We start from the raw sequence: 21,902 nt of genomic DNA, 5'->3' as shown, positions 1-21,902 counted from the left end.
GGAAAGGAAAGGAAAGGAAAGGAAAGGAAAGGAAAGGAAAGGAAAGGGAAAGGGAAGGAAAGGGAAAAGGAAAAAGAAAAAGAAAAAGAAAAAGAAAAAGAAAAAGAAAAAGAAAAGAAAAAAAAAAGAAAAGGAAAAGGAAAAGGAAGAGAAAAAGGAAGAGGAAGAGGAAAAGGAAAAGGAAGTAATAAAGATTATATCTGGTCCTGGACACAGGAGACTTGCAAAGAAGTTTTAGTTTTGAAATAGGTATCTTCAGCACAAAACACTTGAAACTGTGCCATCTAAGAAAATGACAATACTTTTCAGCACAAGTTCTAGACTTGCAAAATTGTGTAAAATCAATGGCAAAATTATCAGGGACCAATAACCTCTCCAAATACCATGCAGGCTGAAATAGTTGATGCCGTCAGTGTCACGTAGGTTTTTTTTTTTACTTTCACATACATGCACATTTGCTACATGCAATATTTTCACATACTGTACAGCATCTCTCTCTGGATTTTAGCACAAATCTAAAACATCTGCAGGTATCTTATGGAAGTGAAGATGATGAATAGTTATAGAAGTAGGAAAGACTGTAATGATATTCCTCAGATATGCATAGATAGAAAGATTGGTCTACAAATCACTGTCTGGAAAATGTTCATGGCTAAAGTATTCTTTGATTCCTCTTAAGAATGTTAAGCTATGACAGAGTCAAAGAAAATACATGATGGTAAACCAGAATGGAGATTCACAGTATATAATTTATTTCTTGGTAAATGTCTGTATGTGTACTCTTATGCCAATGTTTATACGAAGTAAAGAAAGATACCTCTCCTCGAGGAAAGTAGTTTGAACTGTTTTGCATGACAAAACCTTGTGGTTGAGTTAATTGTGGCATCCTGTGAATCTTGACACTTACTCCTCCAACTCACTAGTGTGTATCAACCACACAAAGTGACAACAGTTCTTGCAGTAGGGCTTCTCCAAAATTTTTAGGCAGGAACACTTAGTTATAAAAACAGGTGAAGAAGTTAATGAGTTTCAGATACTTGTATATATGTATGAACAAAAAATAATTGGTAGAAATCTAGATGCCTAAGAGAATTATAGAATCATCAGACAAAGGATTTTCATTTAGATTGATATGTAATCATAGTTGGACAGATTTTATGCATATTTTTCTCTCTGTGTAACATAATTTCATTTAATTCTTTAAAGTTATTAAGAAGTTTTATATGTCCCGGCCATGTTGCATTTGCTGCACTAGGGCAAGACATTGAAAATATGACCTAGAGCGGGGAGGAGATTGTACCTCACATTGGAAGCAGGCATGTATAATTATTTAGTTGTTCCCCTTGAAAGCAAAGTCACTAAACTGTGTCACTTTAGAGTAAGGTACAACTCCAGTTTGAACGATTTTCTTAAACAGTACAAAAATTGTGACAAGAACTACTAATTGTATATCTGCATCATTTCACTCATGTTGTCTTCCTGATCCCATGTATCTGAGAGTTAGTCAGATAAAGAGCTGTAAGCCTTTCTCCAAGGTCCTAGAGATGTTGTGGCATCAAATGATATATGGATACAGACTGCAAAAGAAACATCTTTTCCCAGTGTTCTCTCTGATCTTCAGAATAATGTCTGCATGACACATCTGCTTGATCATGGTCCTGGTCATGCAATTCAGGGATGATTTTCCATTTTTGATAGACACTTTCGCACTTTGCTCCAACTTTGCTGGTGATAAACTACCTCATAACAGCTGTAATCCTAGGCACTGGCATTTGTTTTATTGGCATAAATTAATAAATAGCACGTACTGATGACATTGCCATAATTTTGCTAGTTAGATTCTATACATATATACTGGTGTATGACAGTGCCTAGAATTAATGGACAAACATCCAAGAATGAGTCCCTTGAATATTATCCAAGCTTACCTGAAGGTGCTTCAAATTTCCTGTCTTAAAATAAGGCAGGAAACTTGAAACTACATTTCCCCATCAGAAGTTAATTATGATTTCATTTAAGAAGAGGGGTTCAAATTCTGGTTCCACCCACAGTATTAAGAAGATATAGTCTGTTATAAGTTAAACTAAAAATAAATATGAAGGATATGTTTATATTATTTAATCCAATTCAATAAAATGCACCAGTAGCAGGAATTTTCAGATGATTTTGTTCTTATTTACACTTGAAAGTTGCAACATTAATCTCAGAACTGTCCTTACACATATCAGTACAGCTGTGTTGCATAGAATTAAGAACTATTAATGAGTCGTAAGAAGCCAGGAAGAGCAAAACACTATAATTTATATTCAGTAGTGTTTAGAAGTTGATGAATTCTATGTACCCCTAAGAAAAACAGACTACTAGAACTAAACTTTATAGTATTTAAAGGAATATCATGTATTTTTCCTTTCTGGTATACATAATTTCCATATGCTGCAAAACATTCCTACTGTCATTGATAAGTATTCTGGGCCACAAAGAGCTTCTACCTTCTGATTATTACATAGTATTAGAAACAAAACCAATGTTTCACTATATTCAAGGAAAAATTTTATCATCATTTACTAATTTTTGACATTTAATTTTGTTCACCTTTAACAACTTGCCCAAAAGTGAATTTGACAGGGGTTTGGTGTGGGATATTTTTTGGTGGGTTTTTTTTGTTTGTTTGTTTGTTTAGTTCATTGGTTGGTTGGTTTGTATTGTTTTTCTGTTCAATATCTGATAACTGGAGGGAAGAAAAAAATATTTCAGTCATATATCCCAAATCAGTCACAAAAAGTTCTGAGGGAAAAAAGAAGGTGTATAAATAGTCAAGGTGTTACCATAGCTTTGTCTCTGCTGAAAGCACATTAATTCTCAGTGTTACAGATCTGCCAGAGGACAATGAATTACTTCTCACTATCAACTGCTCTGCAGAACTTTGTTCACTCACTTTATACTCCACAGACCAGTGTTAATAGTCACTGATCAGAGCAGGATTTATCCATGTCTTGTTCCAGAGCCAAACATAATCCGTGTTTTGCAAAGCAACAACACTTTTGACTCACTTCTAAGTTTTGAAATTCAAGCAAAGCTAAAAATTTAAAGAGCTTTTCTCAAAACTGTACTGTGTGTTTTAATGGTAGCTAGTTGCATGCTGCTACCACATCACAGCATTAAAGCAGATTATGTGAACAAACTGTTTTCAATATCAGGGAAAATAGTATTTTGTTAGAATCGTGGCATGTAATGCTCTGCTGATCTGCATTTCTTGGTGACACCTGTCTTTTAACTTGGACCCTCAAGTGGCTTCACAACCAAAAAACCCTTTCTTTTTATGGAACTCAGGGAACATGTTTGGGTTCTACATGGCTGTGTTACTAAAAATTGCAAATTTTCCAGAACAGGGGTATATTCTTCTTTACAGACAGTAAAATATTCTTGTCTTTACAAACAGTAAAATATAAGCTCAAATATAGGTATATGCACACATATATGCACATATATAATAGCGTCAAATCATAGAATGGCTTGGGTTGGAAGTGACCCTAAAGATCATCTAGTTCCAACACTCCTGCCATCAGCAGGGATGACACCATATGTGTGTGTGTGTATATATATATATATATATATTTTTTTTTTTTTTTTTTTTAGGTTTTTATGCAAATTTGAGGAAGCTGCGGGCTGCTGTTTTAGTGCAATTTCATTTGCTATGTAATTTTTTCCAGTAAAAATAAAAAAAAAATATTTTAAAACCAGCAGATTTTGCTTTTCATTGTATTATGATGTGTATTTTAGATTACATTGTTATTACTTCTCTTTAAAATATTTCAACAGTACATATATTAATTGCTTTTGCAAACCTCTCTGCTTCTAATATCTAGTAATTTGAATTATTCCCCTCATATATTATAGAAAACATGAAATAGGAAAAAGAAATTAAGTATTTCTTATTTGAGTACATGTCTGAAGAACTGCTTTTTCAGCCTTTAAACATTCATCAGAGATGAATTATTTATTCATGCTTAATAAAGCACCCCAGACTGTTGCAGTTTTCATTAGCTGAAGTGACTTCTGTCAACTTTGAGTGACTTCTGTTTGCCATAATAATACTTTACATTTACACAACAGTTTTTATTCAAAAGTATTTCAAAGTGCTTTGCATAGTGTGTTTATATAAGGGATAAATTAACCAGCCAGTAAATTATAGTTACCTCTGGAGTGACGCTCTGCAGAAACTTTGTGCCAGAATCTTATATGGGTTTAATTTTTATCTTTTACATAAAATTTCATTGATTTCAAGGAAGCAGAGCATACAATTGAATTAAACTGTTTTATAGAGAAGAAAAGAGTCTTATTGCTAGGGTGCTTGACTCCAACCAAGAAGTGGTCTCTGTTCTTTGCTTCTGCTACACACTTCCTGTCATTCTTCCTGCAATTTGCTTGGGCCTTAAATAAAGTCATAGTATCATAGAATATCCTGAGTTGGAAGGAAACCAAAAGGATCATCAAATTCCAACTCCTGGCCCTGCACAGGACAGCCTAAGAATCACACCATGTGCCTGAGAACATTGTCCAAAGTCTTGAACTCTGTCCGGCTTGGTGCTGTGACCACTTCTCATGGGGAATGTGTTCCAGTGCCTGACCATCCTCTGGATGAAGAATATTTTCCTAATATCCAACCTAAACCTCCCCTGACACAACTTCATGTCATTCCCTCAGGGTCTGTCACTGGTCACCACAGAGAAGAGATCAGTGTCTGCCCCTCCTCTTCCCTTCATAAGGAAGTTGTAACTGCAATGAGCTTTCCCCTCAGTCTCCTCTTTTCCGGGCTAAACAGACCAGGTGACCTCAGCCATTCCTCGTATGCCCTGCCCTCCCTTCCACCTTTCATCATCTTTGTGACCCTCCTTTGGATGCTTCCTAATGGCTTTATACCTTTCTTACATTGTGGCACCCAAAACTGCACACAAGACTCCAGGTAAGACCACCCCAGTGCAGAGCAGAGCAGGAAAATCCCCTTCTTTGACTGGCGGGTGGTGCTGTGCCTGATAAATTACTAATACTAATGCCATCTCAGCTTTGGTGACTGTTCATGTACATAATTAATTACTTGAAATGCAAGCAAGCCATAGTTAACTTTAGCCACCTTTTAGCAATGAAAAAGCCCTCTTCTACTAACAGGAAGATAATTTGTATGATGCTGAATTTGCAATGTGCTAATAATATAGCTAATGAAGATCATCTTCTCTGAGTTTGAAGCATCAATTATCTGTCTCAGAAATAATACTTGATTTATTCCATATTTTTGACAATTTCATTATATTGCATGACCCCTGTCTGTGCAGAGCAGTAAACAAAGTGTCTTGAGATCCTGTTTGGAATTTATAGATGCTGTTTAGCAGAACAAAGTTCTTCATTGATATGTCATACGATAATATAATAGGATGCAAAAATAGAGAGATTATTCAAATGTGTAGTAAAACCAGGAAAGAAAATAATTTTTTATCTTGATGATTTTTTTTTTTTATTCCAACTTGGTTAGATTATACTCCTTTGTTGTGAATGTCAAGTATCACAAAGTGTGTCAGTCCTTTTTATTTTCTTTTTTTTCTTGAATGGAGTTGGTACTATTGGAATCTCTCCAAGCTAAACAATATAAAATAGCAAGTTGGTTCAGGGTGGGTAAAATAATTTACCAACTTGGGATTTTTTTCTTTCATGTATGGCAGGAATAAAAAAATTCTTCAAAACTGGAACAGGTGGACAATTATTTTGCTTGTCTTTTGATACTCATGTTTCTCCTGGCATCACCTCAGCATGATACTGCAGTGTTTACAACTTCCTTGCTTTGCTTTAAAACAAATTAAATTCCTGTCCTTAGCCTGCATTAGACTATTCTATAGTTCTTTCCAAGGAATCCCATAAGTAACCATACAAAGTTCACAACCCCACAAGAAATAGTACAAACTTCACAACTGCTTTCAGATACAGTGTTGCAATGAGTTTACAGAAACTAAAGGGTAATAGGCAGAAAAAAGGTGTTGGAATTTGCTCCAGAGTAACTATGGTGTAGCTCCTCATATGAGTAAATGTTTTCAGAATTGAAACTTTCTTGTTTCATGAAATAAGGAGTGACTGAAAAATCCTGGTCACATACTTAGCCCTTCTGAAAGCAAGCTGTGTAAGGGAAGAGTATGTCACCTCTAGATACTCTAAGTTATTTTCAGTACAGTGTAATAGTACTCAACAGAATTTTTTTTTTTAGTGGTAGTTGCACCATTGTTCATAGTTACTGGAATAAATAAGCTCTAGCTTCTTGGACAGAAGTGGTGCTTCATAATCAGGCTCTTAATTAGATTTAGTAATTCCAGGGATTACTTCAAAGTTTTTGCTGAACATGTTCCCTGTTTCTCCTTTATGGCACATAAAGTAACTTCTAGACATAACCATTAATTCACAGTAAAAGTTTTTAATTATGTGCAATAAAAAAAAACCAAAACCCAAAATAAACAGGACCGTCTTCAACAAACAAACAAAAAATAGAGAGATTTTTAGTTGTTCTGTATTATTAAAATGGTCTACACCCAAAATAATTATTCAAGTAGAATTTTTTTGGTAACAAGTCTAGTAACTAGCTATATCTTTTTATTGCAGCTTGCTGTGTGATATCATAGGAGTAAAGAGCCCCCTAATGGCTTTAAGTTAGCTAGGAAAATAAAAATAAATTTCACATTCTGTAAGTTCAAGCTGGAAAGAAATGCAACATTAATTTCAAAAAGGTCAAATTAATCTTTTGAGAAAAAGGTGACATAACTGAATCAGTTTAAAGTGTTGCAAAAAGTCCAGATTAACATAAACAAAATCAAAGACTTGAAAGAAAATGCACAGTTTGTGCTGTGTAAACTCTTAACACTTTCTGATTTGAGTTTTTTTCATCTATTTTTTTTTTCTGAATCTTACAAAAGAAAATGCTTACAATATTTAATGTGGAAATTAATAATATATGAGTAGAAAAACATCTTATGAATGTAAGCTTAACTAATTGTTTGGGTTTCTGATTCTCTTTTGCACTTAAATAGAATTAAGGTGCAAATGAAATATTCCCATTGCAAAAATAAACACTTTTTAGTGTTATTTGGAGTTTCATGTCTTGGATGTAACCTGACTAGTAACAGACACTAATTGGAGGAAACAATACTGCTGTCTTTGAAATCATAGAACTACCATGATTTTTTTCCTAATCAGAAAATTATAAGGTATATTTAAAGAGCATGGGTATAGTGAACAAGAGTTTTCAGAGAGAAAAGAGAGATATTAATAAGAGCTGTAGGAAATCTTTTGAGCATGCATAAAGGAATATTTTTTGCTAGTCAAACTGAACATGAGATATACTGAGGCAGGCCTTAAGCTTTGTAAGAATACAAAGTGAATTAGACATTCAATTATCTTAGCTCCTTATAAAATACAGTCTATGCTTGGTAGATCTAGCCCTCAAAACCCATGTCTTTGTCTTACTGTTAAAATTTTCAGTCAGGTAATTAAAATGTAAAGGGTTTCTTTCCATTATTTATGGTCCGATTCTGCGCTCTAACTCCATAGTCAATGTATGGAGTGCTCACCTTTGGCACCATTTTAGGTAGTAAAATACCACTCAGTAAAGCAATGGTGGCAAAATGTGCCCCCAGGAGAATTTCTGGCTACCTGGAAAGAGTTTCAGAAGGGAACATTGAAATTGCTGACATTTGTGTATATAAGAAACAACATAAACACTATTCATAGAGAAGAGATAAGGTATTAAAACAGCACAGATGCTATAGTTTAAGTAAGCCTTAATGAGCCTTAGGCTCATTAGTGTAGTTCCTGTTTTGCCAGTGCTTATTCATATGATACTTTATAGAAGATGAAGCTTTCTCTTAAGCATTGCATATTTTATTCATGGGGTCACTTAGATACCCCCTTAAAATTATTGTTAGTTTTTAAAAAAATCTGTATATATACCTAAGCTCCTCAATTTTTATGTCTTTTACAAATTATAAATAATCATTTTGACAACTCCACTTCTCATTTGGGTTTCTGAGAAGTCATTAAGTATTTAAGTATGGTGTTTTATGGAAATTTATTAAAAATTTCTTGGTAAAGGAAGAGAAGAATGTGCTTTTCTGCAGTTGTGATTCTTTTGTCATTGGATAAATTGGATTACATGTAGGTGCACATTCTAGCAGCAAGACCTTGCTATAGGCAGTTTCTTAACTGGCCAAAATATTGGAACACTGTACTTGGCTGGGTCAAAATCTACTTAAATGCTAGCATTAATAGATTGATGCCTCTACTTCATCCAGAGGGAATAATCACTGTAGCTGGCATAGGAAAAACTCTGCAGTTTGGAGCAAGAAGCAGAGTGCACAAACTGATGAGGAAGTTGGTGAATGTTGTCACAGCTGGAAGGAATGTGATGCTAATGAAGGAGCTGTCTTAGCACTATGCTCCCATGGCCTGTAAACCCCCAGTCAATCAACTTCCTGATTCCTTAGTTCAAATCCAAAAGCTAGGTTATTTCAGATATAGTTTATCTCCTTCAGGACCACAGCAATCTATCACAACCTATCACCTATCACAGCAAAACCACTTACAACACAGCTGAAGGAAATATGTAGAAACTTTACGTAAAGCTCTGCAGTTAGGAGACAGTAGTGTCAATGTCATACCAAAACAGGCAGTCGGTCCATGGGGTGGCTGCTTCAAACATGCAGCACAGTGTAACAGAACATCCTAGGTTTCACATTTCAGGTCATAAGTCTTGATCTTCACTTTGCAGGCAGAATGCTAGCAATTACTACTATATCTATAAAAAATGGCAGTCTAATGATATATTATTTACAGCTGACCATATTTGCTCAGCAGTGGTAAGCTTGCAGTCAAAAGACTGATACTATTTCAAACTACTGACAAGCACTGAGAAATCCTTCAGGTAAACATTCTCTCTACCTGGCTTCACAATAGGTACACTAATAAATTAATAATATGGGAGAGCTTGTGTGCCATTATTACTTCAGACTGTTTAGCATGTGTGGGACAAGTCACATTAAAACATCATCCAAGTAGTTAGAAATAATCTTTTCTGGTTTTTTCATTCCATTCATCTAAAGGGTTAAGCATGATAAATGCAATGCACAAACCATGTCCTGTTAATTTCCTTCAGGTGTACATAATAATTGATGCATATAATCTGTGGGTGAAAGAAATACAAGTGCAAAAAACGCATTCTGAGAACAAATGCCAAAGGTTGTATTTAACATGAAAGATACAAAAAGAATAATTCCTTTTTTAGCTGCTCAGAAAAGCAAATAATAATTTCCTTACCTGGAAGATCAAACTCTGTACATCATCAATATTATGTGAGGCAAGGGGAGAGGACGAATTTTTGTCTTCTGTAATAAGCCTTTTTTCAAAGATGCAGAACATGAGAGATATAATTGTAAGTAAAATGAACTATTCCAAGATTCAGTCTGCCGTCAGTTGCACTGGCTTAGAGCTGGAATCGTCTTGCAAATGAAAAAAAGGGTAGCTCAGCAAGTTCTCCAGTGAAGGAGCTCAATATCAGTGTTATCAGGCACCAGCTGTCACATACTGATGCTATAGTGGGTACAGTCTCCCTCTATTGCGCGCTTTCTCTCACTTGCTCTCCCTCTCTCTCACCCTGACGTTCACTCAGCTCTGAATCTGAGCTCCTTCTGCTGCTGTATAATCAATCTAGCCTGTCTCAGTCTAATAGGCCTCTCTTTAACCAGCCAATCAATAGCACAGATTCCGCTGCTGCTCCCCAGGGTCTTTTCTAGGAGTGGTACAAACAATAAGAGTTTGGCTAGCAGTTTAACTAAGTATTTTTCATTATTTTATCTCTGTTGAAGAAAAATTGTTTAAGAGAGCCCAGGTTCAAAGCGATATTTCTCTGTGTTTTTCATGATAGTTATATAAACACGCACATTGCACTGCAGTAACATTCTGAACACTTTAAATTCTACATGTTTTAGAATGCATATTAAAAAAGAGAGAAAATAAAATAAACACACACACACACACTCCCCCCACATCCCAGTCTCGAAATGAACCTTCATGCCAAGCCTCAGGTTCGTGTTCTGAAAAATCCAGTAGTGTGTTTTGGAATTGTTTATGGCAATTGTGGAAATTAAGCATAAACCAAGAATCAGGAGAATTGTGCTTCACAGGCTGTGCTCCTAACCCCTGTCAGCTTGAACTTACTTCTTTCCTACACTGTCTGTGTTTCACCTTGTGTGTCTCGTGGGAGGTTATGTGGGTTTTGTTTCTTTATTTGTTGGGGTTTTTGTTTATTTCTGTGTTTGCTTGGGGGTTTTTTTGTTGTTTGGGTTTTTTTTTAAGAATTTGTATCGAAACATCGTAGATTCAGATACAGGAGGTGAAGATACAATGTCTGTTCAGCAGATTCACATGGGACAGCTAGAATAGTGGCCAGAATTAACTGATAGCAACAAATATCTGCAGTATGCTACAAGCACACCTTATCTTACCCTGCACTGCGCTCCCCACATATGCAAGAAATAGATTATCCTTTACTAGACAGAAACAAAAATTTCAGGACGGATATAGTGCAAAGTAAGTATTTTTACTGCAACAGACTGGCATTCTTTTTCCATCGTTTAAAATAGAATTTTATTTTATAATTTAGGGACACTAAATCATAAGGACATTGATTTGAGACCTGTTCATTCTGGTTATAAATGAAAATTATGAACCAAATCTCATACTCACGCAAACTGGGGAAAGTACCTAGCCTCCTCCTAAAGTCCAGAAGATAGGTTGCATCAATCACAGGTGTTTCTACATGGCAGGATATTGACACTCTTGTATTTCTGTTCTTGATTCAAAACAGCAACTGTAACTAAAAAACTTCATGAGTGCAATGCATTTGATGGTTTTCTTGAGAACATAATGTCCCATTCTTGCTGGTTCCCTTATATATGATTCTTGCAGAAATTCATCTGAATCCAGAAACAAAATGAGGGCTTTGATTTTCTACCTCTTCAATGTTTGGACTATCCATCGGTCTAAGGGTCTCTCAATTTTATTTATTAAGACCTTGTGACTGAGATCCTGTCCTGAGAACTGAAACTTGCAGTCCGGCTGTTTATTCCGTGGCTGAAATTGCCTCCTTAGAGAGCTAGCATAGGTCAAACCTTTTACTGAAGTATGAGCACTGTAGTCTCATGAGCATCAGAGTCTGGCATAAGCATAAGCAAGTAAATATACTGATAATTAAATAAATTTTTTTGTGACAACCTGGTTGACAGGGATTTCTACTTGACTTGTGACTTCTTGTATAATCTCTTAAGAGTGATCAAAAAGGGTGCTCCTTTCCAATCCCTTTATCTGCCACTAAAAAATCTCCCACTAAACACATTTACAGACTCATGTCAGATAGTTTCTGCCTTATACAGCCTACCTAGCAATACAGACTTATTGGATAAACACAAGCTAGTGCTACTAAGTCATCAATTTTGTGTAAGTGTCTTGAATTGCTATCCTGGAAATTCTAGTCAAAGACTGAAGGAAAAAGACAGCAAGAAGAAAGAGACCAGCTATTAAACGGGAGTTTGCAATACAAGAAGGAAATATATGGCATTCATAAACAATAAGAGGTACCTCTAAGTCTATTCAGAGAAACAGAGCTATCAGGAAAAAATTCTGTTTACTTTGAGTGTTTACACAAGAGTATGTGTAAGGTCATGTGATGGCAGAAAATAACAACAGATTTATGCACTTCATTCTCTTTCAATGCACGTACAAAAAAAATTAGGAGAAAAAAACAATGAAGTCGCAGTATTCACAGCAAGTTCAACTCATCCATTCTTCATGTGAAATATCACAGTATAAACTAACAATCTCTGATTTCCCAGATGTGTATGGAATACCTCATTAATTGCAGCCTACAAAACACATTTAACAGATGTCTCAAGTGTTTTGAGTGCTCTGGATCAGCTAAGTGATTTTCATGGATAAAAAAAAAGATTAAGATGAGAAAATAGAAGTGAAGATCAGTAGAATTATGGTCACACAATTGTATGAATGCAGATTTGGTGGTGAAAGCGTGAAAGTCTCTAGAGGCCTGTATGATGGGAAAAGGGTAATTAGAGTGTTCTGCCCTTGAGGGGAGGATGGGAGCAGGGAGGTGTAGGGCAGTGCAAAGGTTTCTGCGGATCTCAGTGGAAAAGGCGCAATAACACAATATGTAATAAAGTAGCTGTTTAAATAGGAGATTATAAAGAGGACTATAGATAGAGAGTACACTTTGCAACCCTTGTATTTTAACAACCCTTCTTTCAAGAAGCACAGACCAAGGGTAGACTTTCCTACAGCACCCTGTGTGGATCCCATTCATGGAGAGGTCCTTTTCTCCCTCCCATGCTGTTGTACCCTTTATTTTGCATAACAAAGAGAACCACATACCATCTCCTGACATTTTGTAATATCGTAACACCCACCAGCATAGTACAGACTGATGTGGGATGTGCCAACATGCTTCCCTTAAAGCAGCTGCTCACACTAACGTTTGGGCTGCTCAAACCCTAATCCTGGGGCCCAGCAGAGCAGGCATGGATTATCCAGAGCCACAGTGTAGAATTCAGTGTTTTCCACAGGGCTCCCAATACAGATGGGAGGAGCACTGTTGCATAGATTGGAGTAGGAGCTCACTTCCCAAGTACCTTTCTGATATTTTTCTTCCTGACTGCTTTCTGCATCTAATCTAATCTACCCCATGCAAACCAAACAGTAGTTATATGTGAGGCACTATCACAACATTGTGCATTGTGTAGTTTGATATTTTAGTGTCTGGTTTTCACTTTTCAGGCAAAGGCAGTATTGTCAGGGTCACATTTTTAAAAAAAGGATGACTGTGAATCTCAGCAACTGGACTTTTATGTAAACACTAATGATTAAAAAACTATTTACTGAAATACTAATTGTATTTTAAGAATACAAATGTTATCACAGTTGTCTAAAGGTAGCTTTATATTCTACATACCCTTTGTGGAACTTGTGTTTGTATTGAATGTATGTGGAAATATCCCTTTGGCCTTCATGTCTGTAATGAAGTATGATAAATTGTTTCAAGAATGCATTGATACAGCATATCACAGCATGATGATTTAGAACTGCACTTATTTATTTTCAGAAGATGAAAAAAAAGGTTGTTATCTAATACAGTTGTTTAATACTGAAGGGATTAATGTAGAGGCCAGCGTTCAGACTTGAAACATTGTGCTTAAACAATGTTAAATAGTCTGTTAAAAGGCATACTGTATAAACTCTGTTAAGAAGCTCTGGGCATTTTTATTATATTTTTTTTTCATATTTATTTTTCATATTATTTTGCTTGGTTTGGGGAAAATTAAGAAGCAGTTTTGTCATAGAGCATTTCTCTTTGCAAGCACTGTGTTTTTATATGTTATTATGTGTAATTCTCTATGAGAATTTTTTTTTTTCACTATTTCAGATTTAATTAACAAAGAGGAAATACATGTGGTCCTATCCCATATTTCCAAAAATAATCAAGGTAGTTCTTCTGTATCCAATGATCAAAGGAAAGTCAGAATATGGAATATACAGTTCTGAGAGAGTATATCTTGTGAACCTCTAATAATGAATAGCAGATGTGCCTATTCATAGAGGTGCCTTTGATAGACTCCCTCAATGAAAATAAAAAGTCAGGATTCAATATTTTACACCTTTCCCAGGAAAGAATTAATTAAATGGGCTTTCTACATTGCACCTAAACACTGATTCTAATAATTGTATTATTGCTGAGTGTGGCATTCAGGTTTCAAGTTCTGCCGAGTCTTACCACATTCTTAAAATGCTCAGGCTACTCACTGGCTAGAAATTAAGCAGTGTATGTTCATCTAATCAATGTAGAAACCTAAAATATTATTTAGTTTTCCTTAAGAAAATTCTTTTTCCACAGATGGAGGAAAAAACTGTGTATAAAACTTTTTTTAAATTCTCAAATGTAAATACAAGAATACGAGGATAGATTTTGTCAATTTTATATTTCCTTAGAAAACTTCCCTTTCAGATCTGGAAGGGCATGCTTAGAAAAGAAGCCAGGGTACAAGCTCTGAGAGATAAATAAGATAATGATTCATCATTTCTTGCGTTCTTTATAGTATTTGTCATTACTTCTCAGTGGTGCTAAGCAATAGGACAAGAGACAAGGGGCAGAAACTCATGAACAGGAAGTTGCACCTGAACATGAGGAAAAACTTTATTGTGAGGATGACTGAACACTGGAACAGATTTCCCAGAGAGGCTGGAGAATCTCCATCACTGGAGATATTCAAGAACTGTCTGGATTCAATTCTGTGCAATGTGCTCTAAGAATGACCCTGACTGAGCAGGGAGGTTGGATCAGATGACCCACTGTGGTCCCTTCCAACTTTCTTCAGAGAATAGGAAAATATGTTACATTTTAATTAGATTTTTTTTTTCTATTTCAAGATATAGAAGGTAGTATTTGAGTTTTATAGATACTCAGTTCGGTTTTGGTAAACACGCCAGAGAATAAGAGAAGGTAAATATCCATTTGTTAAAGACTTTGACTTTAGCCATGAAAATTATGTATATGAACATGATATAATGGAATCCATGTCCATAAATCACAATATACCTTATTTTCTATCTGAATGCTTTAGTGAACTTCAGGGTGAACATTGTTATAGAAGTGCAAACCAACATAAATGAAATTATTTATTGTCATCACTGTTAATATTTATAATACTATTGTTTTCTAGGTCAGAAAAATAATTCACTAGGTGTTGCAAAACTAAATATATGGCATTTCTAGGACTATATTTGTCTTCTTTGTGCAAAGATCATCCACTCCAAATTTATAAACATTTTTCTTGGAATTTATCAGATCTGCTTTAAATTCATGTCTGTCTATGATCTATATAAGCCAACAGGAACTGGTCTTTTTCACAGAATTCAGAACCTTCAAAGGGCCACATAGATGCTAGTGAATGAAATGGGCTGTGCTATTCTCAAAGCCAGCAGAAATGGAAAAGCTCATATCCAAATATCTAAATATTTTTCTTCCTCAGAACATCATGGCCACATCTAAGCTACTTCTTGGAATGTTTGTTATAATTTCTGAATGTTGCTTAAGCATTGTTTGGTAGAGTTAGCTTAGATCAAGACTTCCTCAGACATTTTAAAATACAGGCAATTACTGAATTCACCTGTGTAAAATTCCTGAATCCCAGTACAGTAAAATTTCTCTGAGCTTTTCAGTAAAACACAGAAAAACTAATTACTGTACTTAAAAATAAAAGGATCTTCATGAAAATTCACAGTTGCTGTAGGGCCTGTAGCTTCAGAAATTAAATATTTGCATGGAGATCAGATTCTCATTGGAAGTAGTTTCTGTTCCCTAAAACACTGATAATAGAGAAGTCTGAAAGTGACATATATTTATATATGTAACTATATACATGACTAAGATACATTTAATCCACCAGTATGACCTTCAGCCACTGACTGCAGTTCCCAACATGACAGCTGGTTTTTGTTACTTTTTTTCAAGTTCAGAATGTTGTTAAAGGGCAAAAAATTAAATGCTCTCTCTCCATGTCAGTCTTTGCCCCATCTCTTGTCATCCCATGCCTGTATTTTGGAGCCTGCTAGGTGTCCACTCCTCTAGGCTCTCTTGAGCTATCTTATGGCATTATGACATGGTCATAAATACCTAAGTCTAAACAAAATAACTGTTTGAGGCTACTATGCCTATAAAACTAAGGTTGTCCTATAAAAAGGTAAGTCAAAGAAATTAGCTGGGGAAAAAAATTGTGCAGTAGCTAACTAAGTTAAAACAAAGCTGAGGTTTAAAAGTCCAACAAACCTCAGTTCTGAGGAGCAGCAGTTTGATAAAAAATCTGAGACCTGCCTCTAGCAATAGCCACAGTATATGATGAGACTGCCAGTTGCAGAATTTTTCTCACAGCCCATATTCTGTAGTTTTATTGTTCTTGATACTGAAGTCTTCAAAATATAGGTAAATTAAATGTGCTTTTATTGTCTTCCACAACAGCTCCCCAGTGCAAGAGACACATAGTGAAAGATCTGTTTCTAACACAAAGCATAGTGCAAGCAGCCTCAGAAAATTATAAACTTCTGGTGGGAAGTAAAGTGTATTTTCATTAAGGATCAAAAGATGGAGGGACCTTCAGTGACATTATGATAAGTAACATTGTCTTGCAACTCTTAAAAGGACCAAACTGGGAACAACTTTAAAGGAGAAATGCAATAATAGAAATGTTGAATTTGCTGGGAATTTTGAAAGTTGCTCTTCCTGCATTAGTATTCCCTACTGGACTGTGTCCTGCATCATCTTGAGCCATTGATGATGTTTGTCTGCACACACTCAATTCTCCGTTATTATAGGTTTTGTTGTACAAGAGGGTTTATGTATTGTGATTGAATTCATGTTATTTGGAGCTTGATAAGAAGTATTAATTTGTTTTGAGTAGTGTATTATGTACATTTTCATACCTTTTCACACCTTTTCACAACAAATTCTTAATAACAATGTATTTATAGACTATGTGGCTGTCAGTGTTCAACTTTTTCTGCTTTTAAAATGGATATCATTCTTTCTTCTGGGTAATGTATAAAGATTAAATTTCAGAAAAAAATCCATATGGAGGAAAACGTTGCTTTAAATTTCTTTACCTTTTATTATTATTAGTGGCACAGCAGTAATGGTATTTGAGATGCTGTGCACAGTACAACAATACTTACAACACACAGTAGTCTAAATGATGATTTTAGGTTGAAAATGTGCCTACTGCACAATGAGGAGCAAAATGTAATTAGTGTTATAGCACAAATAATATCTCTCCTGATGCTTCTGTGAAATATTTCTTGCAATTTGTCATTGAATTAGGCCTGCAGAATTTTCCCCATGTGCATTGAAAAAACAGATACCCTACAAGTTTTTTGATAGGGTTTCAAATGCTGGCAAACAGGCCTATCAAAAAGATTTAGCTTTAGCCTGTGAGATTCCTTACATCCAATATTTAAACTTACGACATCCAAATATTTTTCTACTGAACAATGGAGACAATAGAAAATGCTCCAGGCACAAAAGCTAGAAAAGCTGATAAAACACAGCTAATACTCAGAATTGAGCTCCATATTATATCATCAATTTTAATAGGATATATGATTTTTCTGATGTATTCCCAGAAAAAATTCAGGGACCTAAATAGAAACTATAAACCAATGTAATTCTTTCAAATAGATTTTGAGCCTATTTCTCTAGCTTGCACAGAGAAAGCCCAGGGAAACATTACTGTGAATTGCTAATGGATGGCAGAATTACACTAATGTTGAAGACAGGGTTTAACATGTGAATGCCACATTTGTAGTGAAGCAAAAGATAATGTACCCAGTGTCCCAGTGCATTTCCTACTGCAGGAAATGATGTGTCCTATGTAGCAGAGAAGGCTGTAACCAAATACAGGAGAAACTCATCGTCAGTCATGCTTCATTGCAAGTAATCACTTTATTACTTCTTGGAGTCATATTTATAATCTTTCTGATTTAAGGCAGTTTAAGTTTTCCTTGGAAGTTTACTGGCAAAAAAACCCAAAAATTAAAACAAATGAAATCCACAAAAAACCCAAACCAAATCAAAAAACAGAAAAAAACCCCCAAACAAATGTAACGTCCCAGTAGTCTTTTAAATAGAACTGCCTGTCAAATAGAGTAGAAATGACCTAACAGGTGAGATGACAATCTATTTCAATATATTTGCAAATACTTTTTTAAAATGTACTTAATACTGAGAAACTTACAAATGTAATATTGCAAATATTTCTAAACCACATCCAGTGACTGCTGTCATTGAACCTGGATTACAATTAATAGCAGTGAGAAGAAGGTTAACAGGATTTTGATTAATAGACTAATTTTCAATCTTAATTAGTCATGATGTAAATTTATTGTCAAAAATATCTATTTTTACATAATCAGGAATATGCAGCACAAGATTAAAAACTGCCCATCAACAAAATTGATTGAAATTTAGTAGAGTTTCTAGGCTGCCTAGAAGTCTCTTCAGGACCTAAACCCTAATCAGTTATGATGGATTTAGATTTTGATGTAATCAGAAACAAAAATGCTTCCTCTTGTGCAGTGAAGGGCAGACTAGTAATTAACCCACATGAGTAATAAGGAATAAATAAAAAAATAAGACCAATGCAAAATATGTGAACTTTTCTACTTCTTCCTCAGAAACAAAGAAAACAAATGAACTTGCTTTTATTTGATTTTGAGTCTGTCTCACCAAATTCTGCTCAACTGTCTATGTTTCGCCCTCAGAAGGTTATGATATATTTTCTAGGAGAGTTCTTTCCTTGACTGAAGTATCATTCTATTAATGGGAATTCTTATGTTATGTGTCAGGACCTGGAGTTCACTTCCCTCCTTCTAGGAATTTAGCTGACCTCCAGGTTGTCAAGTAGAAAGAGCTGCTGTGAAGAGCTGGAAAAAGCCTCAGCAGATGTTCCCTTCCACCACCTTAGCTTGGGACCTGCCTGCAGGACCTCCTTAAGCTGTACTGTGCCTGCTCTGGCACTTCCAATGCTTTTATACCTCCCTGATCCTATCCTGTAGGCTTGACTTAGTTTTCAGTCTTGACTTTTTCTTACTGTGATCTTACTGAGTGATTGCTGATGCTGCATATTATGTCAGAACCGTTCTCCTTGCTTGGGCACTGTGGACTGTGTCCATGTCGGTGAGGTCACTGCCCTGCTGGCTGTGAGGGGGTTCTCTGTGCCTGGCTCACCTTGCTCTGCAGATCAGACCCTTCTAATTGCTCTGTGACAGATACTTCAGGTGGGAGCCAGGAAAAGAGACATCAGCTTAAAAACACCTCAAAAAAAACCAGAGGTGAGCCCCCGTTGAGGTTTGTTCTGGCTTTTTGCAACAACTTTAATCAGCAAGCTGACCCTGAGTCCAGCAAGCTAATCTTGTGGAAGGGGAAAGTGCACTTCTGGAACTGTCAGTATGTGTTACCTCATCATTTTACTGGAGACAGTAGCAAACAAATACTTTGTTTGCTGAGATTATTTTTAATTTTCTGGGTTTTTAAACAATTTTTTATTTTATTTTCAGCTTTCCTTACAGTTTCAAAGGGCATGTTGTTTCAGTTTTATTTTTTATTTATTTTCCTTCATGAAAATTGGTAAAATGTTTCTTCTGTTTTCCTAATGAGCATCACCTTAAAGGTATTAAGGTGCCGTCCATGGTGCAGGTTTGCTTTTTTTTTTTGTTACTTTGGTTTGTTTGGTTTGGGTTTTATGTTTTATTCCCAAAAAGAGAAAAACAGAAAAACAAGTAACAAAATTACAGCAATAGCATTATCATCTCCTTATTTCCTTCTTCTCACTCCCCAGCCTTCCAAGGATCATCTTCCGCAGGAGGAGCAGTCCCATCTCTTTCAGCCTCTCATACGACAGATTCTGCAGCCCTTTAATAATTTTTATGGTCCCTTACCAGACACGCTCCAGTGTGTCCATGTCTTTTTTCATAATGAGAAGTCCAGGAATGGACCCAGAACTCTCAGTGTGACCTCACCAGTAAAGCAGAATGGTCACCTCCACTTGACTTGCTGACAATATGATCTATTAAAATATGAATATCGATCTAATATCGATATCCAACTGAGAAGGACAAAAACTCTCTAACAGTTTAGAGTTAGAAAGTGCATGTTTTATTTGGTGCCAGGCACTGCGTGGGATAGCTCCCTAAGATGCAGGGCCCCAATACAAACAAACACAAAGCTTTTTATTTACAAAAATTATGAATATCCAAAATACAAATGCATATTCATAACATTAACACCTCCCATTCTCCGCTTTGTATGGAAATGAGCTTAAATGTCATTAAGCATGCGCAGTGTGTGTTCTGAATTGAGTCAGTGGTCTTGAAGGTCAGTGGTCCCAGATAGATGAAGTATGCTCATCTCCCTTGTTTTGACCTTTTTCGCATTTCTGAACTTTAAAACTCCTAGTTACTTTAGTGACCTCCAAATCTCTTGTGTGACTTTTGGATAGGTTCTCACAGAGGGAGGAAATTGGTAATTGTCCTTGTTCCCTACACCATCTTTATCAATGTTTCTGTTCCTCATTCTAAGCACAGCTAAGCAAACATACAAATGACAGATCATCAGTTATTCAGTAATCAATTACTAACATTTTGAAAACTGTTTCAGGTCCAGCTCTCCTAACTATTTTAATTATCTCTAGCCAGGCCCAAATTCCTTCTTATTCTAACTAATTTCAACACAGCTAGCCTATAACTAAAATCTTTATGTTTCAAATATTCCTGTAATACAGCTCTGAATGTTATTGACCTTCTTGCTAGTGGAGACATCACTGGAACATGTTAAATTTGTAGTCTTCCAGGATCCCAATGTCATTTTCTTCAAGGCTGATTTCCAGCCTATTATTCTCCAGTATGTATGGCTGCAGGGGCTGAATTGCCCATCTGAATGGCAGCACAACCATGATGTATGAACAGCTCCCTGAAGTTTTGGATCATCCAAAGACTTGATCATCTTCCAGGTCATGAATAAGAATCTTAAATGATATTGTCCCCTTTATTAGTCCCTGAGCCGCACTGTCTCTCCTAACCTCATCCCTGCAAGCTTTGACAATGTCTTTATGGTCATCCTAACTCACATCTCTGCTTCCATCTCTTGTATGGTTTATTTTTACATTTGTGATTTGTTGAGACCCCTTATTTATCCATGTAGGCATTTAGTTTACATAATTGATGTTAAGGTAAAATCTTGGCCTGCCAATTGTGTCTTGTGTTTATTTTTCATGGCTCTTCTGATGGAGATGGTACTGGTAGGAAAGGGGCATTTGAAAGTGCTGAAGTGCATTTTATTCTAGGGTGAAGCAGCTGATCCCTGGGCAAGAGGCAATGCAGTCATTTGGAATTCATTGAGCAGAATATAGTGCAAAACATGAATTTACTACTTTGCCTGAAGTTTAGAGATAAAAAGTCAGTTAGTGTCTTAACACTAAAAAAAGCTTAGCAAGCTTCAGGGGGGATGGGGGAAAGAGTGCATGAGGTTCACTTGTAAGAGCATCTCCTTTTGCTAAATTGTGATTCTGCAGGACTCCATAAAAAATTGCTGTTAAGTCACTCTGACTGATAACCTGGTCTGTTAGGGAGGGAAAGGGCATGTCTTTGTCTGATATATGCTCAGTCGCACAGAATAGTCCCTTTTCTTTATTGCCAGTGGTAACTTAATGATTTCCCTTTTTCTTGTCTCACTGTAAAGAAAAAAACCATGCATTTCTTGCCCTTCTCCCAGCTCTCTACTTAGATTTCAAGATGAGACAGCTTCTTATTTTCTAGGTATTGGATGCAAAATTCCCTCCAGAATCCTGGGAATTATTGGAAAAATGGGAACATTTTGATCTCTTTAGGAAAATTCCTATTTACTTGAGAACCTGTGAAGACCAGGATTGAAAACTTTAATATTATAAAATATACACCATTGTTTCTCTTGGGTATATCTCTTGAAATAGAGCTGCATCGTTCAAGATAATTTTTGGAAGTATTTCTGCTATTTAAACTTACAGAAAACAGCTTGTTAGAGAAAGGATTCTGTTGCTGTTTACCATAAATGAAGAGGTAGCACAAGTATTTGCGGTATTATTCCAAATTTATGGTATTATTCCCAATTTATGGTATTATCTCCCTATACCTTTGACAAAAATAGCATCTCTGTACCATTAAAAACCTTTCACTGGCTTTAATGCTCCAGTGTTCATACAGCTATTTTTATGCTGGTGTCACTAGAACAG

At 35.8% G+C, this 21,902-nt stretch overlaps 1 protein-coding gene across 4 annotated transcripts in view; it reads right to left on the bottom strand.

Moving 5' to 3' along the window:
• Window positions 1–9,709, bottom strand: part of CDH18 (cadherin 18) — a 521,943-nt gene extending 512,234 nt beyond the window's left edge. For 3 of the 4 annotated variants that reach the window (XM_042048680.1, XM_042048682.1, XM_042048689.1), the window contains exon 1: window positions 9,346–9,709. The gene's annotated coding sequence lies outside the window, so the exon portion shown is untranslated. The remainder of the gene's footprint in view (window positions 1–9,345) is intronic. The other variant, XM_042048686.1, reaches the window with a different exon arrangement.
• Window positions 9,710–21,902: the final 12,193 nt, after the last annotated feature.

The sequence above is a fragment of the Corvus kubaryi genome, unplaced genomic scaffold, assembly GCF_017639235.1.
Source record: "Corvus kubaryi isolate FWS band 111438036 unplaced genomic scaffold, C.kubaryi_AGA036_p1.0 68, whole genome shotgun sequence".
Lineage (NCBI taxonomy): Eukaryota > Metazoa > Chordata > Aves > Passeriformes > Corvidae > Corvus > Corvus kubaryi.
This window is presented reverse-complemented; position numbering and strand designations above follow the sequence as displayed.